The sequence below is a fragment of the Phyllobates terribilis genome, unplaced genomic scaffold (assembly GCF_046119375.1).
Source record: "Phyllobates terribilis strain yellow unplaced genomic scaffold, ASM4611937v1 Scaffold_3__8_contigs__length_932513732, whole genome shotgun sequence".
Classification (NCBI taxonomy): domain Eukaryota; kingdom Metazoa; phylum Chordata; class Amphibia; order Anura; family Dendrobatidae; genus Phyllobates; species Phyllobates terribilis.
In genome coordinates, this window is record NW_027362763.1 from 419980320 (window position 1) to 420008182 (window position 27863).

The window sequence follows — 27863 nt, forward strand, 5'->3', positions numbered from 1 at the left end:
TCATTTTCTCCTATTACCCCTGTAAATTATAAATCTGGTGCTAAAACAATATTTTAGTGGAAAACGTATATTTTTTCTTTTCTGATCTAAATGTCGAAAGGTTTCGTGAATCACCTGTAGGTTAAAAAAATGCTTAAGTACTCACCTAGATGAATTTCTTGAGGGGTCTAGTTTCCACAATGGGGTCAATTGTGTGGGGTTTCTGTTTTTTTGGCATGTCAGGGGCTCGGCAAATGCAACATGACATTCACAATCTATTTCAGACAAATTTACGCTCCAAAATTCAAATAGTGCTCTTTCCATTCCGATCCCTGACATGTGCCCAAACAGCAGTTTTTTACCACATATGCGGTCTTTTTTCTCCTGTCATCCATTGTGAAAATTACAAATTTGGTGCTAAAACGTTTTAGCAGAAAAAACATATTATTTTCTTTTTCACATGCACATTTTAAAAAGTTCTGTGAAGCACTTATGGGTTAAAAATGCTCAACACACACCTAGATTAATTCCTTGATGTGTCTAGTTTCCAAAATGCAGTCACTTGTCAGGGGTTTCTCCTGTTTTGGTACCTCAGGGACTTTGAAAATGAGACATGGTGTCTTTAATCTATTACAGTCAAATTTACACTTTAAATACCAAATTTTGCTTGTTAGTTTCCAAGCTCTGACTGTCATGTCCCATGATTTGGGAATCATACATATAGTATTGTATTATCATTGTGTTGTCATATTGTTCTGTTTTGTTGGTTTGCTCTCTTTAGAAGTTTGTCCTTCTTCTCTCCCTGTGTAGCTCTGATGTCAGTAACCTCTCCCTTCTTCCTCATTCTTTTTCGCATTCACTGTCTATCAGCCATCTTAAAAGCTCATGTGTTTGCAGCCCTGTTTCTGAAAAGTTTTTACCTATTGTATGTGTGCATAATTACAAGAATTCAGCTGGAAAATAAACCTTCTTCTGGAATCTTCATACATGCCTTCTGCAGTCAAGTTCAAGCTACCTGAGGAGATCACTCTGTGTGAGTCACGGTTGATAGAGGCAGCATAGAAATAGGGTCTCAAGCCCCCTCCACTTGCAGCTTGGTTATAGAGTCACAATACTGACATTTATCCAAACAGATCTTTTTGATTACATGTGGGGTACTGCCGTGCTTAGAAGAAAGTGGGTAACACTGTGTGGCCCACTTTATCGTGTTACCTCTTGCAAAATTATGAAGACCTAATGTTATCAAATTCGGTGTAGTTCGTGTGGATTCAAAATGCTCAGTATAGCCCCTGATAAAATCCTTGAGGGGTGTAGTTTCCAAAATGGGGTCAGTTGGGGGGGGGGGGTGCTTCTGCTGCTTAGGCACCTTAGGGGCCCTGCAAATGCGAAATGGTACACGTAATCTATTTCAACCAAATATGTCTGTTTTCTCGTGCTAGTCTTTGTAAAACTGAAATATTTAATGCAACATTTTAGAGGGAAAATTTAAATATATCCTTTTTTTTTTCATTCTACTTTGCATTAATTACTGTGTAGCACCTGAAGGGTTAGCAAATTTCCTAACAGCAGTTTTGCAGTATTTGAGAGGTGCAGTTTTTAAAATGGTATTACTTTTGGGGAGTTTCCATTATATAGGCCCCTCAAAGTCAATTTAAATTTGAATAGGTCCCTAAAGAAACAGATTTTGTCAATTTCTTGAAAAAATTAGAAATTGCTGCTAAACTTACGAGGCTGCGTGCCCACGATCAGTATTACTAGCTTTCTGGAAGCAGTGTGTTTACGCTGCATCCAGTACGCTGCATTGTACAATACAAGCACAGTGGATGAGATTAATAGAAATCCCATGCCCACTGTGCTTATTTTTACTCTGTGCAAAGTGATCTGCAGTGCATGTTTCCAAGCCAAAGTATGTCAATTTATCTTGCAAAGTCTTCTGTGCGGAATTTCCTCATAAACTTGCATTAGATACGGAAAATCCGCAATTCAAGAAATGCACATGCGTTGTAAATGCGTTTATGTAGCGTAAACGCACTCAAAAAATGCATCTAAGCAAATATATGTACAGGCAGAAGAGCAAACAAGAAGTTGCCCAAAGCAAAGAGTTCAGTAAAGTAATATCCCACCCCCCTTATATATACACTTGCATCCTTTAGTGCATTTCTTGTGGTACTAAAGGGTGTTTCCAGGACGTCCCCCTTACAGCACCATGGGGAATGTCCTTCTTATCCTTACAGGGACAGGAAACACAGAGAGGTTAAAAGCCCTCCCCTCCCTCCACCCCTCAGTGTTTTTCCTGTCTCTGTGAGGATAGGAACAGAGAGGTGTGGTGGGCAGAAGAGCATACCTGTATGCGGGCTCAGGGGATCGGGCGGCTCAATCTTCTCCTTGTTCCTGTGAAGCAGCCTGCAGCTGACACCTCCCGGACGGGGGTTACTCAGCTCGGTCAGTGCAGCGCTGCTCCTGACCCAGGAGCCTCTTCCCTCCGGCGAGGGCTCTCTGCTCCCGCGCCTGCCTCTGCATCTGGTTCCGGCCATGTGTGCGCGCACTTCCGATGACGTCACGGGAGTGCGCGCGAGGCAGGGCGCGAAATTTGAAACCTTAAAGCTGCAGTCGGCGTGCATTCCACGATGGAACGCAAAAGGCAGGGAAGGCATCAGACAGGTAAGTATAAAAACGCTTGCCTGTGTCTGGCTTCCCTGCTGTGCTGGACACTGCATGATGGAGGATTTGGGAAAGCCAGAGACCCCATCTGAACCACCAATGGTACATGTGAGTGGGGGTAGGACAACCTGAGGGGGAGCGGGTAACCCACCAGAATTAGTCAAATGGTTTGCCTCCTAAATACCACAGTGCTGTCCCCCTATTTTAGGATAAAAGCTCCTCTAACCCACCAACGACAGTAAAGAAGGATAAAAAGTCGGGGGGAAAAATGAAGAGATGCCCCATATGTAATTGCTGGTTGCCTGAAGCATGGCTTAAACAGTTATGCGAAGGCTGCACTGCTAAAATTGTGAAGGATGAACAACCAACCATCCTTTCGGATATGAGGTCCATCATCAGAGATGAGGTTCGGGCCTCCATTTCGGGTCTAGTTTCCCCCCAGATGTCTCAGCCGGGACCCCGGGCAAAAAGACCGAGGTGGGAGATGGAGCTTTCCTCAGAGAAAGAGTTACAGCCCTTTACTTCTGAGGAGGATGAAGATATAGCTTCAGATCCACCTGAGGAGGGAAAGAGATATCTCTTCTCAGCGGCAGACACAGACGAACTGCTAAAAGCGGTCAGAGACACTATGCCGGTGGAAGACACCCAGACATCGCATACAGTGCTGGATGAGATGTTCGGGGGTTTAAGATCCCAGAGACACAGGGTCTTCCCTGTAAATAACCACATCCATTCCATGATCCTGGAAGAATGGGAGGATGCAGAAAAAAGACTGGTAAGTCCATGAGACTTTAGATTACGCCTACCCTTTGAGCCAGAGGACATTAAGCCCTGCGAAGAGATTCCCAGGATCGACGTTCCCATTGCAAAGGTGGTCAAGAAAACCTCAATCCCCTTTGAGGACTCGTCCAGCCTGAAGGATCCAATGGACAGGAAGGCTGATGGCCTTCTGAAAAGGGCCTGGGAGACGTCGGCGGCTATGATAAAGACTAATATTGCTGCCACCTCTGTAGCTAGATCATTGTGTTTGTGGGTAGAAGATCTGGAGGAGCAGTTAACATCAAAATCTCCTAGGGAAGCTATTCTTAGGTCCCTTCCCCTCCTTAAAATGTCTACAGGTTTCATGGCCGACGCTTCGGCGGAGTCAGTTAGATTTGCGGCCAGAAACAACACTTTAATGCAACTAGACGGGCTATCTGGTTGAAAACCTGGTCTGGGGATAACCAGTCAAAAAATAAATTATGCTCCATTCCTTTTTCGGGGGATAGGGTGTTTGGGCCAGTATTAGACGACGTCTTGGAAAAAGCGTCTGATAAAAACAAAGGGTTTCCCGAGGATAAACCTCATAGGTATCAGCCCTTTCAGAAATCCCGCCCCTCGCGTAAGCCAGAGTATAATGGTATAGGAAAGTCCGGCAGATGGAGTTACCCCAAAGGGAACAAGAGCAGAGGGCCCCCCTTTAGTTCAGCATCCGGCTCGAGAAAGCAATGACGCCATACGTGTAGGGGGACGTCTAATGTCGTTCTTCAGAGGCTGGCAAAAAATATCAAAGAATCCTTGGATTCTAAAAACCGTATCTTCAGGATACAGAATCGAATTTGCCCAGTTACCCCCGGAGAGATTTATTCTCACCAATCCCCAGCCAGTGGCTGGTACTTCACCCATGTGGTTGGAGGTACAGAAACTCTTAAAAATAGGGGCCATAAGTCCGGTCCCCCGGGTAGAGAGGTTCCAGGGACACTACTCAAGACTCTTTTCCATCAGGAAACCCTCAGGGGAAATGCGAATAATTATAAACCTAAAACCGTTAAAGCACTGGGTAAAATGCAAACTGTTCAAGATGGCGTCAGTTCGGTCTACCATTCCCCCGATAGACAGAGGGGCCATGATGTGTACCTTGGATCTCCAAAAAGCATACTACCATGTCCTCATCCATCCCATTGAGAAATATTTGAGATTTGCAATAAAAGTGGGAAATCAGATCCACCATTTTCAGTTCAGATGTCTCCCCTTTGATCTGGCCTCAGCTTCACGGGTGTTTACAAAGCTGATAACAGAAGTAGTAGCCCATTTAAGATGTTTGGAAATCATCATAGTTCCTTACCTCGACGATTTCCTTCTGGTGGGGGGGTCTCTTCGGGAGCATCTAGACCATGTAAGGGTATCCATTTCCACCCTCCCAAGAATTGGGTTGGTTGATAAATTGGGACAAATCAGACCTAGATCGCGGGGAAAGGAAAAACTTTCTGGGAGTCACTCTGGATTCTTTCCTAAGAACCTCAGTTCTACCCGTAGAAAAGCTGAGGTCACTGAGAAGGGAGATTGTTCAGTTTCCAAGGAATCATTGCTCCATCAGAAGTGCAATGAGGATCCTGGGACTGATGACGGCCTGCATTCCATGTGTCAGATGGAGCCAGTTTCATGCCCGACATCTACCAAAAGCTGTTCTGTCAGCCTAGGACAGGCGTCAGATATCCTTGGACAAAGTAATGCCCCTCTCCAGAGCGGTAAGAAGGTCCTTAGTATGGTGGACGGTTCCAGAAAATCTCCAGGTGGGAGTAGCTTGTATCCCCTCCCCAGCCATAGTAATTACCTCCGACGCCAGTCAGTCAGGGTGGGGTGCCCACGTAGAGAGAAAGTTCTTTCAGGGAACCTAGTCCCCAGAAATTCGGGTAAGGTCCTCAAATTATCGGGAATTACGAGCCGTGTGGGAGGTTCTCCGCCACAACCGACCATTGTTTCTGAACAGATATATAAAAGTCTTGTCAGACTACACAACAGCGGTGTCTTTTCTGCGGCATCAGGGAGGCGCAAGACACCTTTTACTGCAGAGCCTTTCTACAAAGATGTTTCTTTGGATAGAAAATACTGCCTTATCTATAACAGCTGTCCACTTAACAGGGGCTCAGAATCAGATAGCAGACTTCCTGAGCAGATGGAGGATATGTCCCACAGAGAGGGAAATGAATATGCAGGTTTTCCTAAATCTTACCCGTCATTGGGGTACTCCAGAAATGGACCTCTTTGCAAGCAGAGAAAATGCCAAGGTCAGGAGATTCTACTCCCTAAATCTGCTAGACAATCCGGAAGGAATAGACGCCCTATCCCATCAATGTAACTAGGGCCTGTTGTATGCATTTCCTCCGTTAGCTCTGATATCGAGGGTACTAAGGAAAGTGCAGGAAGATCAAGCGAGGAGGAGCTGGTTTCCTCTATTGACCAAGATGGCACTGGAAGACCCTGTGCAGCTTCCTTTTAGAAAGAACCTTCTTCATCAGTGTCCTGTGTTCTACTAAGAAGTAGACAGATTGCATCTTACGGCATGGATGCTGAGAGGCAGATCTTGAAGTCCAGAGGACTTTCTAATCAGGTGATAACAACCCTAGAGGCAAGTCGAAAACTGGTGACCTCGGCCATATATAGTAAGATTTGGAAAAAATTCTGCTCAGAATGTGGAAACTCAGCTATCGATGTTTCTAACCCAAATATCCCTAGGATTTTGGATTTTTTACAGGTCGGGTTTAACAAGGGTTTAAAACAGAGTACTCTAAGAGTCCAGGTCTCTGCCCTGAGCGTATTCTTTGATACGCAATTGGCAGCGAATCCTTGGATAGCTAGGTTTTCCCAGGCAGTTCAGAGATTGAGACCATGGGTTAAAAGATCTGTTCCTCCTTGGGACCTCAATCTTGTACTTAATGCTCTTTGTAAACATTCATATGAGCCGTCCAAAGACTTGACCATAGGCAGACTCACCTTTGACAGCTTTCCTGGTAGCAATTACAACTGCTAAAAGGGTGGGGGAGATACAGGCCTTATCCACAAAGGACCCGTACTTGCATATTTATGAAGATAGAATAGTTCTTAGATTCGATCCATTCTTTCTACCCAAGGTCGCTTCTACCCATAATTTAAATCAGGAAGTGGTACTTCCATCCTTTTGTCAAAATCCTAAAACTCAAAAGGAAGTCTTCTTCCATTCCCTGGACGTTAGGCAAGCAGTCATCACTTATTTAAAGGCCACTGAGGGTTGGAGAAAGGATTACAACCTGTTTGTCCAGTTTGGGGGTAGAAATAGAGGTTAAAAAGCGTCAAAAAAGACAGTTGCCAGGTGGATTAAGTCTACAATAGGTCTAGCCCGTTCGGCAGAAGGAAAGACCCCTCCTGTTGAGTTGAGGGCTCATTCGACTCGATCAATGGCCACTTCTTGGGCAGAGAGTGGGGGGGCCTCGGTGGAGCAGATATGTACGGCCGCAACTTGGTCTAACCTAAGTACATTTTCTAGACATTACAAGCTAGATGTTGTAGCCAGTCAGAGAATGGCTTTTGGTAGGAAAGTTCTCCATGCGGTGGTCCCACCTTAAAATCAATACTTTGGTATTCTCCATGTTGCTGTCAGGGGGACATCCTGGAAAACAGTAATTAGTCTTACCAGTAATTGTATTTCCAGGAGTCCATCCTGACAGCACAGGTAGTTCCCTCCCTTTCATGTTTTATACAGTGTGAAGTAACATTGTTATATAAAATTATAATAAAATGTTTTTGTTTGTTGCAACCATCCTGGTGTGGTACTTAGAAATAACACTGGGGGGTGGAGGGAGGGGAGGGCTTTTAACCTCTCTGTGTTTCCTGTTCCTGTAAGGATAAGAAGGACGTCTTCCATGGTGCTGTCAGGATGGACTCCTGGAAATACAATTACCGGTAAGACTATTTACCGTTTTTTTAGCCTTGTTTAACCTAATAAATAATTTCAAAAATGACGTGGGGTCCCCCCTATTTTTGATAACCAGCCAAGGTAAATCAGACAGCTGAGAGCTGGTAATATAAGGCTGGGAAGGTCCCTGGTTATTGGGCTTTTCCCAGCCTAAAAATACCAGTCCGCAGCCACTCCCGAAGTGGCGCATCACATTAGATTTGCATAGCCTCTTCTCAATCGCCCTGGTGCGGTGGCAATCAGGGTAATTGTTTATGGGGTTGATGTCAGCTGGTATCAAGCCCTGGTGTTAATAATGGAGAGGTGTCTCTCAGACACACCCCTATTACTAACCTATTAAGTATAAAGATAGTTCAACCTGCAAGACATAAAAAGAGAAATACGGAAAGAAAAATAAGAGACAGTCACTCTTCTTGTCACCTCGTAACCAATTTATTAGAAAAGTTCCCAACTCCGATGGGAGCTAGTCCTGCTGTTCCCACGGCATTCGTGGATCAAAGCCTACTAAACCCCAGAACGAGGCTTCTTAGGCTTTGAGCAGTAGCCACTCCTGGCTCACACGAGACCCGATTACACTAATCGAGGAACGCTGTGGGAAACGATGGACTACGTCAGAGCTGGAACTAACTTTACCTTCTAATAAATTGGTGAACGAGGGACTGTCTCATGTTTTTCTTTCTTTCTCTCTTTTAATGTCTTGCAGGATGCCATTTGTGAACTACTTTGGACCTGCATAACTTTTGTGAAGAATGGCAGCAGAGAGATCACGCAGAATCCCACCGCTGCCACCACATGTGAAGAATGGCACCAGAGAGATCACGCAAAGTCCCACTGCTGCCACCACATGTGAAGGATCCCCACCACGCTTCCTGCCTGACGTCGCTATTACGTCAGATGGATAACATGATACGGATCCATAATTTGCACCAACGTGGCGATCCACACCCCCTAGGGGACACGTAAAGTCAGATTGGTAAAGTTCTGCAAAGACATCCCCTGTCCTCACGGGTTCAGAAAGGTACCAGGAATGTGAAGAGGTGGCCCACTCAGTCATTGATGTGGCACTACACTCGCTCACACCCCTGATAGACTGAGAGGCCCTTCGCACTGACCCCAGTGAAACAGAACCTTATCAGCCCGGTAGAGCTGCTACCAGTTCCTATTAGACATAAGCCCCGGTCCGTAAAGGGAATTAGATCGGGCCAGAAACCAGCCCCGGTAGCATGTGAGTTGAACCGAACAACGGATTTGTGGATCGAGATAAAAGAACAGCCCAAGGTTAAATAATATATTTAATCTTCTTAAGGGAATACTAGACTATACACTATATACATAAGGGTTATACATACATAATGGTCAGAGATGAAAACACAATAGTAGTGGTACGAAAGTATGCTGATATTAACCCCTTTACAACATAGGGCATATTAGTACATATCTGTGCCCTGGGCCTTATGGACCAGATACGTATTAATACACCCTATCTTTAATGCGGCACCGCGACCGAAGTCGCGGTGATAGCATTAAAATTCCGGTGCCATCTTACCTTAGGGTAGATGGCGCCGGCATCTCGGGGGTGTCGCCGCCCCTTCACACCCACGATCACTGTGATTGGCTGTTCAATTCTGAACATCCAATCACAGCATTTCTCACTGTTTCCGGCAATCAGATTGCCGGAAACAGTGATGTGCAGCCTAGGATCGGTGCTCCTAAAAGCACCGATCCTAGGCTGTTGCCTAGTAACCCCAGCCCTCTCCCCAAACTGCTAGGATCGGTGCGATCACCGATCAAATCGATCACACCGATCACAGCGGTAACAGGGCGGTCACGGGGCGGTGACCGGCTTGTGACCTGCCTGTCACCTCCCCATGACCCCTGTGATGTCATAGAAGCCTCAGCCAGCTCTGATTGGAGCGATCGATGATGACATCGATCGCTCCAATCAGAGTACCTGAACACAGGTGACAGGGCGGTCACAGGGCGGTGACCGGCTTGTGACCTGCCTGTCACCTCCCTGTGACCCCCTGTGGTGCGTGCCCAGGCCCAAGCCATCTCTGATTGGTGCGATCGATGTCATCATCGATCGCACCAATCAGAGTACCTGACCGGGAGGTGACTGGCCTGTGACCTGCCTGTCACCCCCCTGTGACTGCCCTGCAGATCCTCACACTTGGTGAGGATTTCTACAGAGCGGTCACGTCTGATCTGCGCTGTGCTGGGCCTTGTAGTGCCACAGAATCTTCTGTTACACTACAAGACCTTTCTCCTACCTGCTCCAGTCGCTGCTGCTGCTCCGGCATCCTGCTGCAGTCTCCAGGGTCCTGGATCTCCTGCTCCGGCGTCCTGCTGCTGTCTCCAGGTTGCTGGGTCTCAAGCTTCGGCGTCCTGCTGCTGTCTCCAGGGTCCTGGGTCTCCTGCTCTTTATCCTGCTGCTGCGGATCCTGCTCCAGAGCCTCTTCCAGAACCTGCTGCTGATCCTGCTGAAAGAAGAACAGAGAAGACTTTGGTAAGTCCATCTCTGTTCTCCCCTCATCCACCCCCCCCCCCCAGTTTTTTTTTCTTTCGTGCGTTCTGCCGCGGCCGAGCGCTGAGCGGTGTCTACGTCACTGATCAACGTCCATGCTCGCTGCTTTTCAGGACTTTTTCTTGTCCCTGTCAATTCTCTCCCCCCCCCCCACCTTTGCACCACATCCGCACACACACCCAGCAGCTGCCGAGAGTTGATTGGTGACATAGTTCGCCGATCCGCACTCGTGCTCGCTGTTTGCACCACCTACGGTAGTTCCTTTTTTTTCTCTTTTTTTTTCAGAAAAAAAAAGTTCACACCATGCACACTGACACACACACACACACACACACACACACACACACACATACACTCTAAATAAAGTACTGACACACACACACCACATACACGAGAAAAAAAAAAATGTCCGGCTCATCCCAAACTCGCTATTCACTGAGACTGACAGCGAGGGCGAGGATCCCACATTTCTTTACTTTTCCGACGCCTCATCGTCCTCCTCTTCCTCCTCAGGTGCTGCTGGACCGCCCCGCAGTCGTCGCAGGAGAGAAGATGTTCCAGCGCCCCCCACTACTGACCCCATATGGACCTCGCCCCCCTTAAAATTTAGAGCCACTGATTCCTGATTTCGTGGCGGAATCAGGAATAAAGTTTGACACCACCGGCCTCACAGAAATAGCCTTTTTCAAAGTCTTTTTCTCTGAGGATTTTATAAACCTCATGGTGGGCCAAACTAATTTGTATTCTCATCAATTTTTGGAACAAAACCCCTCTTCATCATTTTCTAACTGGTCTCCTGTAGACGCAGAAGAAATGATGAAGTTTTGGGGCCTGGTCCTTCATATGGGGATCCTGAAAAAAAACAGAGGTAGGCAATACTGGAGTGTTGATGTTTTGTATAACACTCCAGTGTTCCGAATGGTCATGACCCGGACACGTTTTGAGGCCATCCGCAAGTTCTTGCATTACCAAGATAATACAAGGTATCCTGCACGCGATGACCCGAACTTTGATCGTCTTTTCAAAGTTCGGCCGGTCATCGAGCACTTCAACAACAAGTTTGCGGAAGTGTACGTGCCCCAAAAGGACATCTGCGTGGATGAGTCTTTAATTTCTTTTAAGGGGCGGCTTGGATCCCGGCAGTACCTGCCCAGTAAAAGGTCCAGGTACGGGATCAAGCTGTATATACTTTGTGAGAGTACCTCAGGGTACACTCACAAGTTTAGAGTTTATGAAGGGAAGGACTCCCGGATTGAACCCCCTGAATGCTCCCCTGTTCTGGGAGTGAGTGGGAAAATTGTGTGGGACTTGGTGCACCCACTGCTGGATAAAGGTTATCACCTGTACGTGTGTTTTTTTTTCCACTTTTTCATTTTTACGATTCAATTTGTGAAGCACCTGGGGGTTCCAAGTGCTCACTATGCATCTAGATAGGTGCCTTGGGGTGTCTAGTTTCCAAAATGGGGTCACTTGTGGGGGAGCTCCAATGTTTAGGCACACAGGGGCTCTCCAAACGCAACATGGTGTCCTCTAACAATTTGAGCCGATTTTCCATTCAATTTGTTAGCTGACACCATGTCGCGTTTGGAGAGCCCCTGTATGCCTAAACATTGGAGCTCCCACACAAGTGACCCCATTTTGGAAACTAGACCCGTCAAGGCACCTATCTAGATGCATAGTGAGCACTTGGAACCCCCAAGTGCTTCGCAAATTGATTCGTAAAAATGAAAAAGTGGAAAAAAAAAAACTTTTTCATTTTTACGGATTAATTTGTGAAGCACTTGGGGGTTCAAAATGCTCACCACCCATCTAGATAAGTTCCCTGGGAGGTCTAGTTTCCAAAATTTTTGGGTCCATTTTTTCTTGTTACCCCTGCGAAAATAAAAAAAATTGGGTCTAAAGTAACATTTTTGTGAAAAAAGTTAAATGTTCATTTTTTTCTTCCACATTCCAAAAATTCCTGTGAAGCACCTGAAGGGTTAATAAAGTTCTTGAATGTGGTTTTGAGCACCTTGTGGGGTGCAGTTTTTAGAATGGTGTCGCTTTTGGGTTTTCTGTCATAAAGACCTCTCAAAGTGACTTCAAATGTGATGTGGTCCCTAAAAAAAATGGTTTTGTAAATTTTGTTGGAAAAATGAGAAATCGCTGGTCAACTTTTAACCCTTATAGCTCCCTAACAAAAAAATGTTGGTTCCAAAATTGTGCTGATGTAAAGTAAACATGTGGGAAATGTTATTTATTAACTATTTTGTGTGACATATCTCTCTGATTTAAGGGCATAAAAATTCAAATTTAGAAAATTGCAAAATTTTCAAAATTTTCGCCAAATTTCCGTATTTTTCACAAACGCAAGTGATATCAAAGAAATTTTACCACAATCATGAAGTACAATATGTCACGAAAAAACAGTCTCAGAATCAGGGGGATCCGTTGAAGCGTTCCTGAGTAATTACCTCATAAAGTGACAGTGGTCAGAATTGTAAAAATTGGCCTGGTCATTAACGTGCAAACCACCCTCGGGAGTAAAGGGGTTAAGGCTATGTGCCCACGATGCAGAAATGCTCCGGATTTTTTCCTGAGCATTTCTGCATCTCCCTGGCAGAAAAAATGCATGCGGATTGTAAATGCGTTTTTCCTGCCAGGGACAAGCGGATGTGAAGCGTTCTTCACATGCATTTCTGCATGCGGGTTGTCAAGCGCTTTGCAAGCGATTTTAGCATCACTTGCAAAGTGCTTGACAACTTGGTCACACTATGTAAATCCATGCAAACGGCATGTATTTATATAGTGTGACCGTAAAGAATGTTAAAAAATCAAAAAATAAATCTATACTTACCTTCCAATGGCCCCCGGAGTCTTGATTCGATGCGTCTCGGCTTGCCGGCAGCTCGCGGTACACTGAAGGACCTGCCGACATCAGCGGTCTCGTGACCCGTCACATGACTAAATGACGTCAGCGCAGGTCCTTCATTTCACCGCGATCTGCCGGCAAGCGAAGACAAGTACACTGCGGGCCATCAGAAGGTAAGTATAATATGTATTTTTTATTTTATTCTTTTTTTTACAGGTTCTATGGTACCCGGGTCCGGAGGAGAGTCTCCTCTCCTCCAGATCCGGGTACCATCCGCACATTGAAACGCTTGGATTCCGCATGTACAGATCCAGTGATGCGGAATCCAAGCGTTCCAATGCAAGTCATTGTCGGCGAAAACGCAGCGCTTCCGTAAAATAATTGGTAATGCTGCGTTTTTTTCTGCAATGATAACCCGCAGCGGAAATTTCGGCAGCATGTGCACAGCACATGCGGATTATCATTAGGGAACATGGCAGGCCAAGCGCTTCTACTAAGTGTTTTTTAAGCTTTTCTGCAGCGAAATTGCCGCTGCAGAAACGCTTAAAAAATGCATCGTGGGCACACAGCGTAAGAGTAAGTTACCAGTCAGATAAAAGGACTGACTTGAGGAGAATGGCTGCCACATGGGAGGCTTGTGGTTCCCTCTGTTGCGTGACTCCTCCCCCACGATGTGTCGTTGCGACCTCCCCGAGAAAAAGCAATAGGCTAAGAGCTGCAGGAGCTTTTTAACCCCTCTGGTTCACCCCCCCCCCCCCTTCTGCACACTGGGCTGTACCCAAATCTACACCCCTGGCTTCTAGCAGCTAGAAACTCCAGAAACTAAGATGGGTCATGTCAGGGTTCCACAGAGATGACATCGGGGAGATGACACATTATCTCACCTCTGCCGTCACTCTGTCAATTATTCACAGGATTGAGCAGGGATTCGCGAGCTCATGATCCAGACTACTCACTACTTACACTTTCTGCTCACTTGCCGGTAGCTATGGCGCACTCCTCTGGATTCCAATGTGTGGAATATGTGTACACGCCCCGTACGGTTACTGCCAGCTTCACGATAGCCAATTTCTTATTATTCTCTGCCACTACCGGTAGCGTATATGGCTTCGGGGGAGGGAACTATTACAGAGCAAAAGAAACAGAGCTATTACATTTTATATTTAATCCAAAAGGGAAGCAGTGTTTAGGAAAAATATACAAAGACTTTACAAATGGACATTTACAGTACAGAATAGACAGTTACATAAAATAAATAGGATTACAGAAGAAACTTACTATAGAGTTCGCAGAGACCAATCAGTATAGCTGGCTCCCCGATTTGATTTGACCATTATTGAACGCGATCCGTTGCTTATAGTATCTATACCTCCCTGGCAATGAATGCTCATCTATCCTCTGTGGACTGTTTTATGCCTAGGGGGAGATCTGCCCACACACCCCCTGTGCTGACCTCACGGGGCTGGACTCTAGCCTTCACCTTTTATTTAAGATACAGTGGGTACGGAAAGTATTCAGTCCTCTTTAAATTTTTCACTCTGTTTCATTGCAGCCATTTGGTAAATTCTAAAAACTTCAATTTTTTTTTTCATTAAAGTACACTCTGCACCTCATCTTGACTGAAAAAAAAACAAACAGAAATTTAGAAATTTTTGCAGATTTATTAAAAAAGAAAAACTGAAATATCACATGGTCATAAGTATTCAGACCCTTTGCTCAGTATTGGGTAGAAGCACCCCTTTGAGCTAGTACAGCAATGAATCTTCTTGGGAATGATGCAACAAGTTTTTCACACCTGGATTTGGGGATCCTCTTCCATTCTTCCTTGCAGATCCTCTCCAGTTCCATCTCGTTGGATGGTGAACTTTGGTGGACAGCCATTTTCAGGTCTCTCCAGAGATGCTCAATTGGGTTTAGGTCAGGGCTGTGGCTGGGCCAGTCAAGAATGGTCACAGAGTTGTTCTGAAGCCACTCATTTGTTATTTTAGCTGTGTGCTTAGGGTCATTGTTTTGTTGGAAGGTGAACCTTCGGCCAAGTCTGAGGTCCAGAGCACTCTGGAAGAGGTTTTCATCCAGGATATCTCTGTACTTGGCCGCATTCATGTTTCCTTCAATTGGAACCAGTCGTCCTGTCCCTGCAGCTGAAAAATGCCCCCATAGCATGATGCTGCCACCACCATGTTTCACTGTTGGGATTGTATGGGGCAGGTGATGAGCAGTTCCTGGTTTTCTCCACACATACCACTTAGAATTATCACCAAAACGTTCTATCTTCGTCTCATCAGACCAGAGAATCTTATTTCTCATAGTCTGGGAGTTCTTCATGTGTTTTTGAGCAAACTCTATGCAGGCTTTCATATGTCTTGCACTGAGAAGAGGCTACTGTCGGGCCACTCTGCCATAAAGGCCTGACTGGTGGAGGGCTGTAGTGATAGTTGACTTTGTGGAACTTTCTCCCATCTCCCTACTGCATCTCTTGAGCTCAGCCACAGTGATCTTGGGGTTCTTCTTTACCTCTCTCACCAAGGCTCTTCTCCCACAATTGCTCAGTTTGGCTCGACGGCCAGGTCTGGGAAGACTTCTGGGGTCCCAAACTTCTTCCATTTAAGGATTATGGAGGCCACTGTGCTCTTAGGAACCTTGAATAATGCATAAATTCTTTTGTAACCTTGGCCAGATCTGTGCCTTGCCACAATTCTGTCTTTGAGCTCCTTGGGCAGTTCCTTTGAGCTCATGATTCTCATTTGGTCTGACATGCACTATGAGCTGTGAGGTCTTATATAGACAGATGTGTGCCTTTCCAAATCAAGTCCTATCCTTTTAATTAAACACAGCTGGACTCCAATGAAGGAGTAGAACCATCTCAAGGAGGATCACAAGGAAATGGACAGAATGTGACTTAAATATGAGTGTCTGAGCAAAGGGTCTGAATACTTATGACCATGTGATAATTCAGTTTTTCTTTTTTAATAAGTTTGCAAAAAATTCTACATTTCTGTTTTTTTTTTCAGTCAAGATGGGGTGCAGAGTGTACTTTAATGAGAAAAAAAAGAACTTTGTTTCATTGCAGCCATTTGGTAAATTCTAAAAAGAGTGAAAAATTTAAAGGGGTCTGAATACTTTCCGTACCCACTGTATCTGGTTTTTGTGATAACTTACCGCCGGTTGATCCCAGAAGCCCAGAAGTGATACCATATTTTCTATTATGATTTTACCTTCATTTAGAGACCACACATGGCGTAGCTGCGATCCGTTATTCTGGTGCTCTTGCGCTACAGCTCCCCAGGGAGGGGCTTACGGCTACGAAAAAATATGCATCTTGTCTCTTGGCTGACCCTGCCACTAAAAATATGGGTCCCATTATTATCAGAATTATAGAACTTGAGCTGTTCCATATTTCGTATCGGTGCTGGGCGTCCTGGACCTTCTATTAAATTCCCTTTGTCGTCCTGGGAAGCAAGCTTCAACAGCTAAACTTCAAAGCCGGTGTCTAATCATCCACTGTCGCTGCCAGGAAGAAAGACCCTCGCTTTTTAATTAGGTTATCGCTTTACAAGTCACTTCTGCTGTAGGTGATAATTTGCAGAGAGCCAGATGCTGGGCTGTCATCTCTCCTCTTGTGACAAATGGTGGATAAGGGAGGGGTGAAGAGGGGTTTGGGAGAAATGGTTCATATTTTCTTAATATCTCCCTGACAGGTCATAACTCCTTAATGGACGGTCCTAGGGAGCCGATTCTGGTGTCATCGGATCCAGACGGGCCCCTGCAATGCGTGGAGACTAAACACCGTGGCTCTATGGATTTCTGAATGGCTGTGCTGTGTATCTCTTTATCCTAATGTGCTAGACTGGGTCTAGACCCAGGCGGACATTCACCATGTCCTCAGGATTTCAAAAATCTATTCGATATATGGCTAAGACATATAGTATTTTCATAACTCGATATGGAATTCCTATCTATCTAAGTATAGGAAACCCACATGGCTTGGAGCACATGGCAACAGGCCCTTTTCCTGAGAGAGCTGACTAGAGGTGGGATATTTGTCACTCACACTTTCTTGATCCCCTCCCTCTTGCAGCTGATAGGTGTCCTGTTACAACTGCACACTGAAGGGGGCTTTATAATCCTCTGCCAAGTGGGATAAATTGATTGACATGGAATTATATCTCCAATATTCTTCACAACTTATGGTACTTGTTGAAACCATGACCCCAGTCTGTTCCACGTTGGTCTTCCGGTCTTTGGATGTTTGACTTGGTGTTTTTTCCACCATTTGCATCAACCTTCGATGACATCTCTTGTCAATTTTCCTCTTTCCCCCACGTCCAGGGAGGTTCTTGATGGTTCCATGCTTGGCAAACTTCTTAATAACATTGCGCACTGTTGAAACTGGGATACCAAGGTCTTTGGAGATGGCCTTATACCATTTGGAAGTCTTGTCTTTGCTAATAATAGCAGTTGTGATGTCCTCAGACAGATTCTTTGTCTTCACCTTTGTGACAAAGTAACAAGGCCTATCATGTGCCTTTTTAAAACACTGAAATCATCATTCATTGGCTAATTCATGTCACATGGACCCCGACAATTAAGGTGAGTCAAAATGTGTTTCCATACTAAATGTAAATGGTGCCATTACCAGTGTCACAGCAAGCTTTAGGTTTTTCTATTTTTCTCTCACATTGTTTTTGGTTTTAAATTATTGTTTATCATTTGCTCTTTTGTATTTAACACGAGTGCTCTATACAAAAAAACTGTTTCACTTGATTCATTTTTTTCAGGAGATATTCCACATTATGTACTTAAACTTCATGGGTGCCAATAGCGATTAGCAGGACTATAATATGTTGACTGCATTGTATTAACCCCTTTACAACATAGGGCGTATTAGTACGCCTTGTGCCATCACCCCCGGTTCAGTGAGGGCTCTGGCGCTGAGCCCGCACTGAACCGAGCACATGTCAGCTGATTCTTACTGCTGACATGTGCCCGCAACAGCCGCGGGTGGAATTGCGATCCACCCGTGACTGTTAACATGTTAAATGCCGCTGTCAATCTCAGACAGCGGCATTTAACTCGCGCTTCCGGTAAGCGCGTCCTAAGCCTCGCCCATCGGCGACCCGGTCACATGATCGCGGGTCGCCGATGGGTGGTCATGACAACCCTGGGTCTGCAGCAGACACCAGTGGTTGTCATGAGCTGGTCGCTATGAGCGCCACCTAGTGGTCGGCGCTCATAGTGCAGGACCATTTCTGCTGCATGCAGGGCATCTGCTCGTCCCCTGTATACAGCAGAGCCAATCAAATGAGTGCTGCTTCTAGTCTCCTATGGAGACTATAGAAGCAAGCAAAAAGTGAAAAAAAAATGTTTCAAAAAATATTTAAAAAAATAAAATATAAAAGTTTAAATCACCCCCCTTTCGCCCCATTCAAAATAAAATAGTAAAAAAAAAACCCCACATACACATATTTGGTATCACCGCATTCAGAATCGCCCAATCTATCAATGTAAAAAAAGAATTATTCGGATCGGTAAACGGCGTAACGAGAAAAAATTTCTAAATGCCAGAATTACGTTTTTTGGTCGCTGCAAAATTGCAATAAAATGCAATAACGGGCGATCAAAACATCGGATCTACCCCAAAATGGCATCAATAAAAACTTCAGCTCGGTGCGCAAAAAATAAGCCCTCACCCAGCCCCAGATCCCGAAAAGTGGAGACTCTACGGGTCTCGGAAAATGGTACCATTTTTTTTTATTTTTTTACCAAACATTGGAATTTTTTTTCACCACTTAAATAAAAAAGAACCTGTACATGTTTGGTGTCTACGAGCTCGTAATGACCTGGAGAATAATGGTGACAGGTCAGTTTTAGCATTCAGTGAACGTGGTAAAAAAAAAAACATCTGTGGCATTGCACTTTTTTTGCAATTTCACGGCGCTTGGAATTTTTTTTTCCTGTTTTCCCGTACACGATATGGTAAAACTAGTAATGGCATTGAAAAGTACAACTCGTCCCGCAAAAAATAAGCTCACATGGCCATATTGACCAAAACATAAAAACGCTATGGCTCTGGGAACAAGGGGAGCAAAAAACGAAAACGCAAAAACGGAAATGCTCCGGTCCTTAAGGGGTTAATAGCATAAAAAATTTGTTGGGAGTGCTTCTTTAGCATACTCATTGCTGTTCTCTCTGATGTCCAGTGCTATTCTTCTTCTCTTGTCAGTGACGTCACCCTTCTGCAGACTCTCCGGGTCACACTGTGCTCTGCGTGTCCCTCCCGGAATTAACTTTTACAGTGTAAGCCTATGGAGAAAGCAACAGAATGAGGCCCCATAGACTTTCATTGTAAAAGATTTCTGGCTCACACATAGAGCTTAGAGTGAGCTGGTTAGTCGCAATTGAGGTGACATCACTGTGAAAAGAAGCAGAAAGTCTTTGGACACTGGAGAAAGCGGCCATAGGTGAGTATATTAGCACACTCACACAATATTACATGCACATATACACACATTTAACTCTATTTTCCGTTTTTGCCCTTTTGTTTTTTGCTTCCCTTTTTTACAGAGCCATAACTTTTTTTTATTTTTTGTTAATATGGCCATTTGAGGGCTTGTTTTTTGTGGGATGAGTTTTTGAACGACACCATTGATTTTACCATATAGTGTAGTGGAAAATGGGGAAAAAATTCAGAGTGCGGTGAAATTGCAAAAAAAAATTGCAATTCCACAATTTTTTATTTTTTTTTACCTTGTTCACTAAATGCTAAAGCTAACCTGCCATTATGACTGTCCAGGTCATTACGAGTTCACATAAATCAAACATGTATAGGTTATTTTTTTATTTAAGTGGTAAAAAAAAAAAACGGTGTACTTTTTGATTTTTTTTTTTTTTGAATGGGGCAAAAAGGGGATTTGAAATTTATTTTTTAATTTTTTTTAAAAACTTTTTTTTTCTTCTTCTACTTTTTACATGCTTCAATAGTCTCCAGGGGCCACTAGAAGCTGCGATCATCTGATCGCCTGTGCTACACATAGCAGGGCTTCAACCCTGCTATGTGAAGTAAAAATGCTCATCTTCTTTGAACGCCTACTGCTGGGCAGCGCTCCTAGCAGATCGCCTATGACAACGACAGGGGTCTCCTGCAGACCCCGGGTTGTCATGCTAACCCATCAGAAAAGTAAACATATATACCCTCTAAAACAATGCTTTTATTTTATATTATTTAAAACACACCTATACTCATGTATATAAAAAACAGAATAATTCTATAATTGCCAGAGATTTATTAATGGCACATCTCCCTGAGGAGGATTATTGCTCTGAGATATAGCAAAGACTTAAATAGCCCTAATACGCCTCTAATATGATCCTGCCTAACGCGGAGGTTGGCACCCTAATAACGTTTTTTGGCGCCCGCGCTCACCGGCGGCTGTCCCTATTTGTCCCTGTTTATTTTTTATAATTATTTGTATACTAGGGATATCTATGTATTAGACTAGGCAGTCACCTTTCTTTAGGATGTTTAGTTCACCCTGTAGGGTGTAACAGGGGTGTAAAAATGTCACTTTTTTATCGTACTGACTCACAAAAAAAGTGAATAAAAAGCAATCAAAAAGCCATATGTAAAACAACCAAAAAATTGTAGATATGAAAATACCAAACCGTCCGACAAAAATCAAGCCCTGATATGGCTCATTCTGCAAAATAATAAAGTTACAGCTCTCTGAATATGACGATGCAAAAACAAATTCATTTTTGTAAAATATTGTTTTTAGTCTGTAAAAGCATCAAAGCATAAAAAAAAACTATGTAAATCTGGTAACCCTGTAATCGTACTGACCCGACGAACAAATTGGTCTTATCACTATTACCGCGTGTTAAACTGCACATAAAATAAAAAAAATACCAAGAATTTTGTAATAGAGGACACAACTCCTAGTGTGATCTAGGGATCAACCTGTTGCATACCAATAGACAATAAATACCAAAAAAATAAAAATAAAAGAAGTTTGCGAAAGTAGAGATCACCAACCAATCATAAATCTTTATTGAGAGCATAGACAAACCAAAAAACAAACAATTAAAATCATTTAAAAAGCACCATTAGGCTATAATAACCAGGATCAAGCCAAAATAGACAAGATCTCCACTGTTCCTAAGTGCATATATGATAACACCTTAATGTAAAACACCCATTACAATGTAGCATTACACATAAAAAAAGACATAAACTGGCTGTTTGCCACTGCAGTCAGAACACATACACATAGTTATGATTGCGACTAGTGATGAGCGAGCACTAAAATGCTCGGGTCGAGCAAATTGGAATTCTCAGATGCTCGACCCGAGCAACAAGCTCAATGCAAGTCTATGGGAAACTGCGGCATCCCCCCGGAGGTTTGCAGGGGGCCTAAAAGTTGCCCTGATCGATGGGAACAGTGCTCAAAAGACATGGGAACAGCATGGGGAAGACCCCTGGAAGCATCTCTGACTCCTAGGTCACAGCTGTGAACAATGTTGACAGAGTATTATGCCATTTTTACAGTCTCACAATAAAACATACAAAAACTAAACCAAAATGAATTTTCCTGGGAAAAATGTTAAGGAACATCCTTTCCAAGCTAATGACTTGTATATAAGGCAAAATAAATAACCAAAAACAAAAATGCTCCTCCACACCTTGGGCTATGTTCACACATAGTGTTTTTGATGCGTTTTTGCACTTTTGCATTGCTTTCAAAGATGAAAAATACATTTACCAGTAAATGTCATTTTAACATTTTACTACCTTATCTGCCCATGTCGTGTGTGAGGCATGATCAGACACATCCTGTTTCATTTATGAAGGAGGGACTCCTTCAACAGGCGGCCCTAACTATTGTTAAAGGGCCAGCAGCCGGCCCTCACTATTGTTAGAGGGCCATCAGCTGGCTAAGCTTTGTTGTTCCCATTATTAAGGAGCGGGTCTCCTATACTGTTATAGCATATGCAGTGACTTAAGGGGCTGCCAAAAATTAAGACGCACTCCAATACCCCTTTGAAAAGACGTAGAGGAGGGCTTCCGAAAACAAAATGTTCCCATTATATAGGATTGGGTCTCCTATACTGTTATTGCGTATGCAGTGAATGGCAGGGCTGCCAAAAATTTAGACGCACTCCAATACCCCTTTGAAGAGATATAGAGGAGGGCCTCCGTAACAAAATGTTCCCATTATAAAGGAGTGGTTCTGCTATACACTTATTGCATATGCTGTGACTGCAACGGCTGCCTAAATTTAGGAAAAACCCCACTACCCCTTTGTAGAGACATAGAGGAGGGCCTCAGTAAAAAAAAATGTTCTCATTATAAAGGAGCGGGTCTCCTATACTGGTATTGCATATTCAGTGAATGCAAGGGCTGCCTAAAATTTGGACACATCCCAATACCCCTTTGAAGAGACGTCGAGGAGATCCTCATTCAAAAAATTGTTACCATTGTTAAGGAGTGGCTCTCCTATACTGGTAATACCCATACACTAAGTGCATGGGCTGAAAAACATTTACCCCTGGGGGGGGTATACATGAACATACTGTTTATCAAACAGAATGTTAGAGGTAGGCCTCTAAAAAAAAAATTCTTACGGGCATCATAAACACCCTTAAAAAAATGATGTGGGTTTTGCATCACAGTCACACTGGTGATATGGTTGTGGAGGATGACAAGGAGGAGGACAACAGAAAATAGACAAAATCAGGAAGCATATACCCATGTCTGGGTGTGAAGAGGTGCATTGGAATAGACCTCCCAAAAAAAGCCACTGTATTTATTTGAGTTCTGCTGCTATCGACCGGTGGTGTTGAGAAGTCTGGCCCACTCAAGCCCTTGTTCATTTTTATAAGAGTCAGCCTGTCAGCATTTTCAGTTGACAGGAGGATGTGCATATCAGTTATAATGCCCCCCCGACCGAAGTAAAAAACCTGCTCTGACAAAACGCTAGCTGAAGGGCAGGCCTGGACCTCCAAAGCATAGAGAGCCAGTTCATGCCACGTGTCCAGCTTGGATACCCAATAATTATAAGGCACTGAGGAATCACGGAGGACATTGGTACGGTCGGCAAGGTACTCCTTTAACATCTTTGAAAATTATCCCTCCTTGTCAGAGTACCCGGCGCATCAGGGCCTGTGCGATGGGAGGGTCTGAGAAAACTGTCCCAGACCTTTAACAGTGTTCCCCTGCCTCTGCTGGATCCTATTTGTGTCTCTCACCTGTACTCCTTGGTTGTCCAACAAACTGTGAGCTCTGTCGCCAGCATTTTCAGATGGGAATTTTTTTAATAATTCCGAAGCAAGAGCCTTCTAGTGCTGCAACATTTTAGTAAACCTCTCCGCCGCGGGAACGGGAGATAGAAATTTCTCCTTGTAGCATGGGTCTAGAAGTGTTACCAACCAGTAATGACTGTCACCCAAAATTTGGACAACGCGAGGGTCACGGGAAAGGCAGCGTAACATAAACTCAGCCATGTGTTCCAGACTGCTAACAGGCAAGATGTCCATGTCCTCACCAAGAGGACGACTGACCATGTTCTCATCCTCCTCCTTGTTCGCCCTCTCCTCAGGCCATCCACGCTGAACAGACGGTATGACGGTTGTGTCGGTAGTACCGTATATAGCGCAGGAAACTAGCTTCTGTTCTTATTTCCCCTCCTCCTCTTCCTCAATGTCACCCAATCTGCGTTGGGATGAGATGAGGCTGGACTGTGTGGAATCACCCTGTATGGTTCCTTGCTCCATCTCATCATGCTCTGCCTGCAATACCTTCTCTTTAATCGTGAGCAGTGAGCGTTTCAGTACACAGAGAAGCGAGATGGTGGCGCTAATTTAGGCCGTCATCGCTGCTCACCATCTTGGTGGAGTCCTCAAAGTTTTGGAGGATGGCACAGATGTCTGACATCCATGCCCACTCCTGAGCTCTTATGAGACCTGAATACCGACGGGCGTTTTGAAGTTGGTACTCAACAACTGCCCTGTGCTGCTCACAAATCCTTCCCAACATCTGCAAGGTTGAATTCCAACGCGTGGGGACATTGCACACTCTGCTGAAGCACGGCAAGGGCGGCGGAAGCTGTAGCTGACTTTCTAAAATGGTCTTACAGGCGGCGTACTTTGACAAGCAGATCAGGCATATCCGAGTAGATTTTGAGAAACCTTTGAACCACTAAGTTGAGCACATGGGCCAGGCATGGTACGTGTGTGAGCTCACCTTGCTTCAGAGCTGCCACCAGGTTCCGGCCATTGTCACACACGACCATGCCTGTCTGTAGGTTCAGCGGTGACAGCCACAGATCTGCCTGTTCTTTTAGAGCTGTCAACAACTCTACAGCGGTGTGCGGTTTGTCACCTAAGAATATTAGCTTCAGCACAGCCTGTTGCCGCTTGGCCGAGGCAGTGCTGCAGTGCTCCCAGCTTCCGACTCATGTGGTCATTTCGGAGATGGAGGCTGAAGAGGAGGAGGTGGTGCAGGAACTTTAGATTATGGGGGCAACCCTGATTGACCCAGGGCCCGTAATCCTCGGCGTCGGGAGGACGTGTTCCGACTGGGTCCCGGCTTCCACTATATTAACTCAGTGTGCCATCAGCAAGATTTACCGTCCCTGCCCACAAGCACTTGTCTATGTGTCCGTGGTTAGGTGGAACTTCCTAGTAACTGCGTTGTTGAGTGCATGGCTAATGTCCTGGGATACGCGTGTGTTTAATGTGGGAACGGCACACCGGGAGAAATGGTGGCTTCTGGGGACCAAGTACCAAGGGATGGCCGCGGGCATGAGGTTGCTGAAAGATTCCGTCTCCATGAGCCTAAAAGGCAACATTTCAAGTGCAAGCATTCTTAAAATGTGGAAGTTTAGTAGTGTGGCCTGTGGGTGGTTGGCTGCGTATTTGCACTTGCGTTCAAATGACTGGGGTAGGTACAACTGAACGCTGCGCTAGGACAAGGACGTTGACAATGATGGTGGAGGTTGCAAGTGTGCAACGACAGGTGCAGGGTGGGAGGCATGTTCGCCTGCGCCATGGACTGGGGGATTGGTGTGCACGCACAACAGCAGAACAGGCTGTGGTAGCACTCACAGACACTGTTTCTTGACCCTGGCGTTCGACCCACCTAGTCGGGTACTTTGCTGTCGTGTGCCTGAGCATGCTGATGGTGGTCAGGCTGGTAGTTTTTCTGTCCCTGCTGATGCTGGCTTGGCAGATGTTGCAAGTGGCCTTTTTGGGGTTATCTGGACAGTGTTTGAAAAAGAGCCAGACTCTGGAAGACCTAACAGTTGGAGTGGCAACTTCCGTAGTGTTGATGTTCCGTGTAACAGTTGCCCGCCTTGTGTCTGTGGCCACCCCACTGCTTGTTCCCGCCTGTTGTGGTGCTACACCTCCCTACTCGCTATGCATGTCATCTTGCCAGGTTGGGCCACTGACTTCATCGTCCACCACCTCGTCTTCCACTTCCGCACCCTGATCCTCCTCCTGACTTTCTGGCAATTGTGTCTCATCATCGTCATCCTCCTCTTATGACAGTAATTGCACTTTCCCACTGTTGCCCTTCCTGTGACCGGGGCTACTCAAATATTTGGGCAATGCTACATGCGATCTCCTTTTGCCCCGCTTGAAGCTGGCTAGGCAAGAGGCCCGAATCTATAAATGGAAAAGTGAACAGCTCTTCGGAGTGTCCAAGTGTGGGATCAGTTGTCTCCGGGTGCTCGGCATGGTGGGAGGAAGGGAGGATCAGGGTGAGGCATATGTGGTCCAGACTCACAGCTACTGAGACTTCACTGTGTGGAAGACAGGGTGGTGGTGGTTGTGGCAAAGTGACTGGAAGCATTATCTGCTATCCAACCAAAAACCTTTTGATACTGCTCTAGGGCAACATGATATGTGTGCTTGTTGTGGCACAATTTCTGGGGTACAGTGTGATGAGCATAGGATTTCCAGATCTGATATAGACCCCATCGATGACGCTATGCGGCCAGCCAATCTCTGTAATGCCACAACCAAGATAGCTACAGCATTACAATGAGTGGCAGGCAGACCCTGCATGTTAATTGGCTCTCTAAAGAACGCCAAACATGCGGGGAGGGGACCCGAGCTCCCACCCGAGCATCCCGGAAATACTCGAGGAGCATCTCGAGCAGTGAGATGCTCGGGCGAGTACCGAGTAGTGACAAGCACGCTCGCTCATCACTATCACTATCATCACTGTATATCCCTATCACATATAAAGCGCCATGGAATAAATGGCGCTATAATAATAAATAAATAATTTAAGACAGAATTAGAAAATACTAACATGTGTGATAGCAGATAATTGACCACTGTTGGCATAAAGGAATCACCTGTATGTGGTCTGACAAAGTCACTGACAGAGTGATGTACAGGAGATATGTTTCATTGAGGCTATTGGCTTCAGTGATGTGAAACTGGGAAGTCTTCTCCATAATGTTATGTGCTGAGAGGGTTAAACTGACATTTTGAGCTTTTTTTTCTGTGAATGACCATAGTGCAGGTGGGAAGTCATTCACCATATCTCCACTCTAGGGTGTTGTCTGGGCTATAAATAGCCAGCCTTTTATCTCAGGTGTTGTTCAGTATCTGGAGGCCAGCTCCAGAGAGAGGAGCTTGTGTTATTTTGTGCTTATCTGAACTGTGTGTTTTGCTAACCCTGAGTGGCCGGACCCCGGCAGGTACAAGGACTATGCTGGACATTTTCTTTTGTTTTGCTATTATGCCAGAAGGGCCGTGTTTATTTTGATGAACTCTATATTGCTTTATGCCGTTTAAAGGAGCTGTTCACTACTTTCACATTGATACCCTATCCTATCACTTTTTCACACAGGGCCCTGTAGGTTTGGATTTATTTTTCCCTTAATAATAAAGACCTTCATTTAAAAACTGCATTTCGTGTTTACTTGTGTTATCTTTATCTACTATTTAAATTTGTCTTGTGATCTAAAACATTTAAATGTGACAAACATGCAAAAGAATAAGAAATCAGGAAGGGGGCGAACACTTTTTTCACACCAGTGTATTTCAGCCAAATTTGTGTTCCAAAATTCAAATGGTGCTCCTTCCCTTCCAAGCCCTTCCGCTTGTCCAAAGAGAGGTTTTTTGGCCACATGTTAGGGTTCCATTTTGTTGTGCTATCCCTTGTAAAAGTAAAAAAATTGGAGCGAAAGCAACATTTTAGAGGTAAAATGTAATTTTTTTTTTATTTCATTCCACTTTGCATTCATTTCTGTGTAGCACCTGAAGGGTTAAAAAAAATTCCTGACAGCAGTTTTGAAGTACATGAGGGATGCGGTTTTTAAAATGTTATCACTTTTAGGGAATTTCCAATATACAAAGTGTGCAGAATTATTAGGCAAGTTGTATTTTACAAGATTATTTTTATTATTGATCAACAACTATGTTCTCAATCAACCCAAGACTCATAAATATTCAAGCTTAATATTTTTGGAAGTTGGAGTGTTTTTTTTTTTAGATTTGGCTATCTTAGGAGGATATCTGTTTGTGCAGGTAACTATTACTGTGCCGAATTATTAGGCAACTTAATAAAAACCAAATATAATCCCATCTCACTTGTTTATTTTCACCAGGTAAACCAATATCAGTGCACAAAATTTAGAAATAAACATTTCTGACATGCAAAACCAAAAACCCAAAAAATGAGTGATGAATATAGCCACCTTTCTTTATGATGACACTCAACAGCCTTCCATCCATAGATTCTGTCAGTTGCTTGATCTGTTTTCGATCAACATTGCGTGCACCAGCCACCACAGCCTCCTAGACACTGTTCCGAGAGGTGTACTGTTTTCCCTCCCTGTAGATCTCACATTTTATGATGGACCACAGGTTCTCTATGGGGTTCAGATCAGGTGAACAAGGGGGCCATGCCATTATTTTTTCTTCTTTTAGACCTTTACTGGCCAGCCACGCTGTGGAGTAGTTGGATGCATGTGATGGAGCATTGTCCTGCATGAAAATCATGTTTTTCTTGAACGATACCAACTTCTTCCTGTACCACTGCTTGAAGAAGTTGTCTTCCAGAAACTGGCAGTAGGTCTGGGAGTTGAGCTTCACTCCATCCTCAACCCAAAAAGGTCCCACAA

The 27863-nt window shown here is 44.6% G+C and overlaps 1 protein-coding gene across 3 annotated transcripts in view; it reads left to right on the plus strand.

The window, feature by feature from the left end:
- Positions 1-27863, plus strand: part of CYB5R4 (cytochrome b5 reductase 4) — a 544645-nt gene that overhangs the window by 50597 nt on the left and 466185 nt on the right. The window lies entirely within an intron of this gene.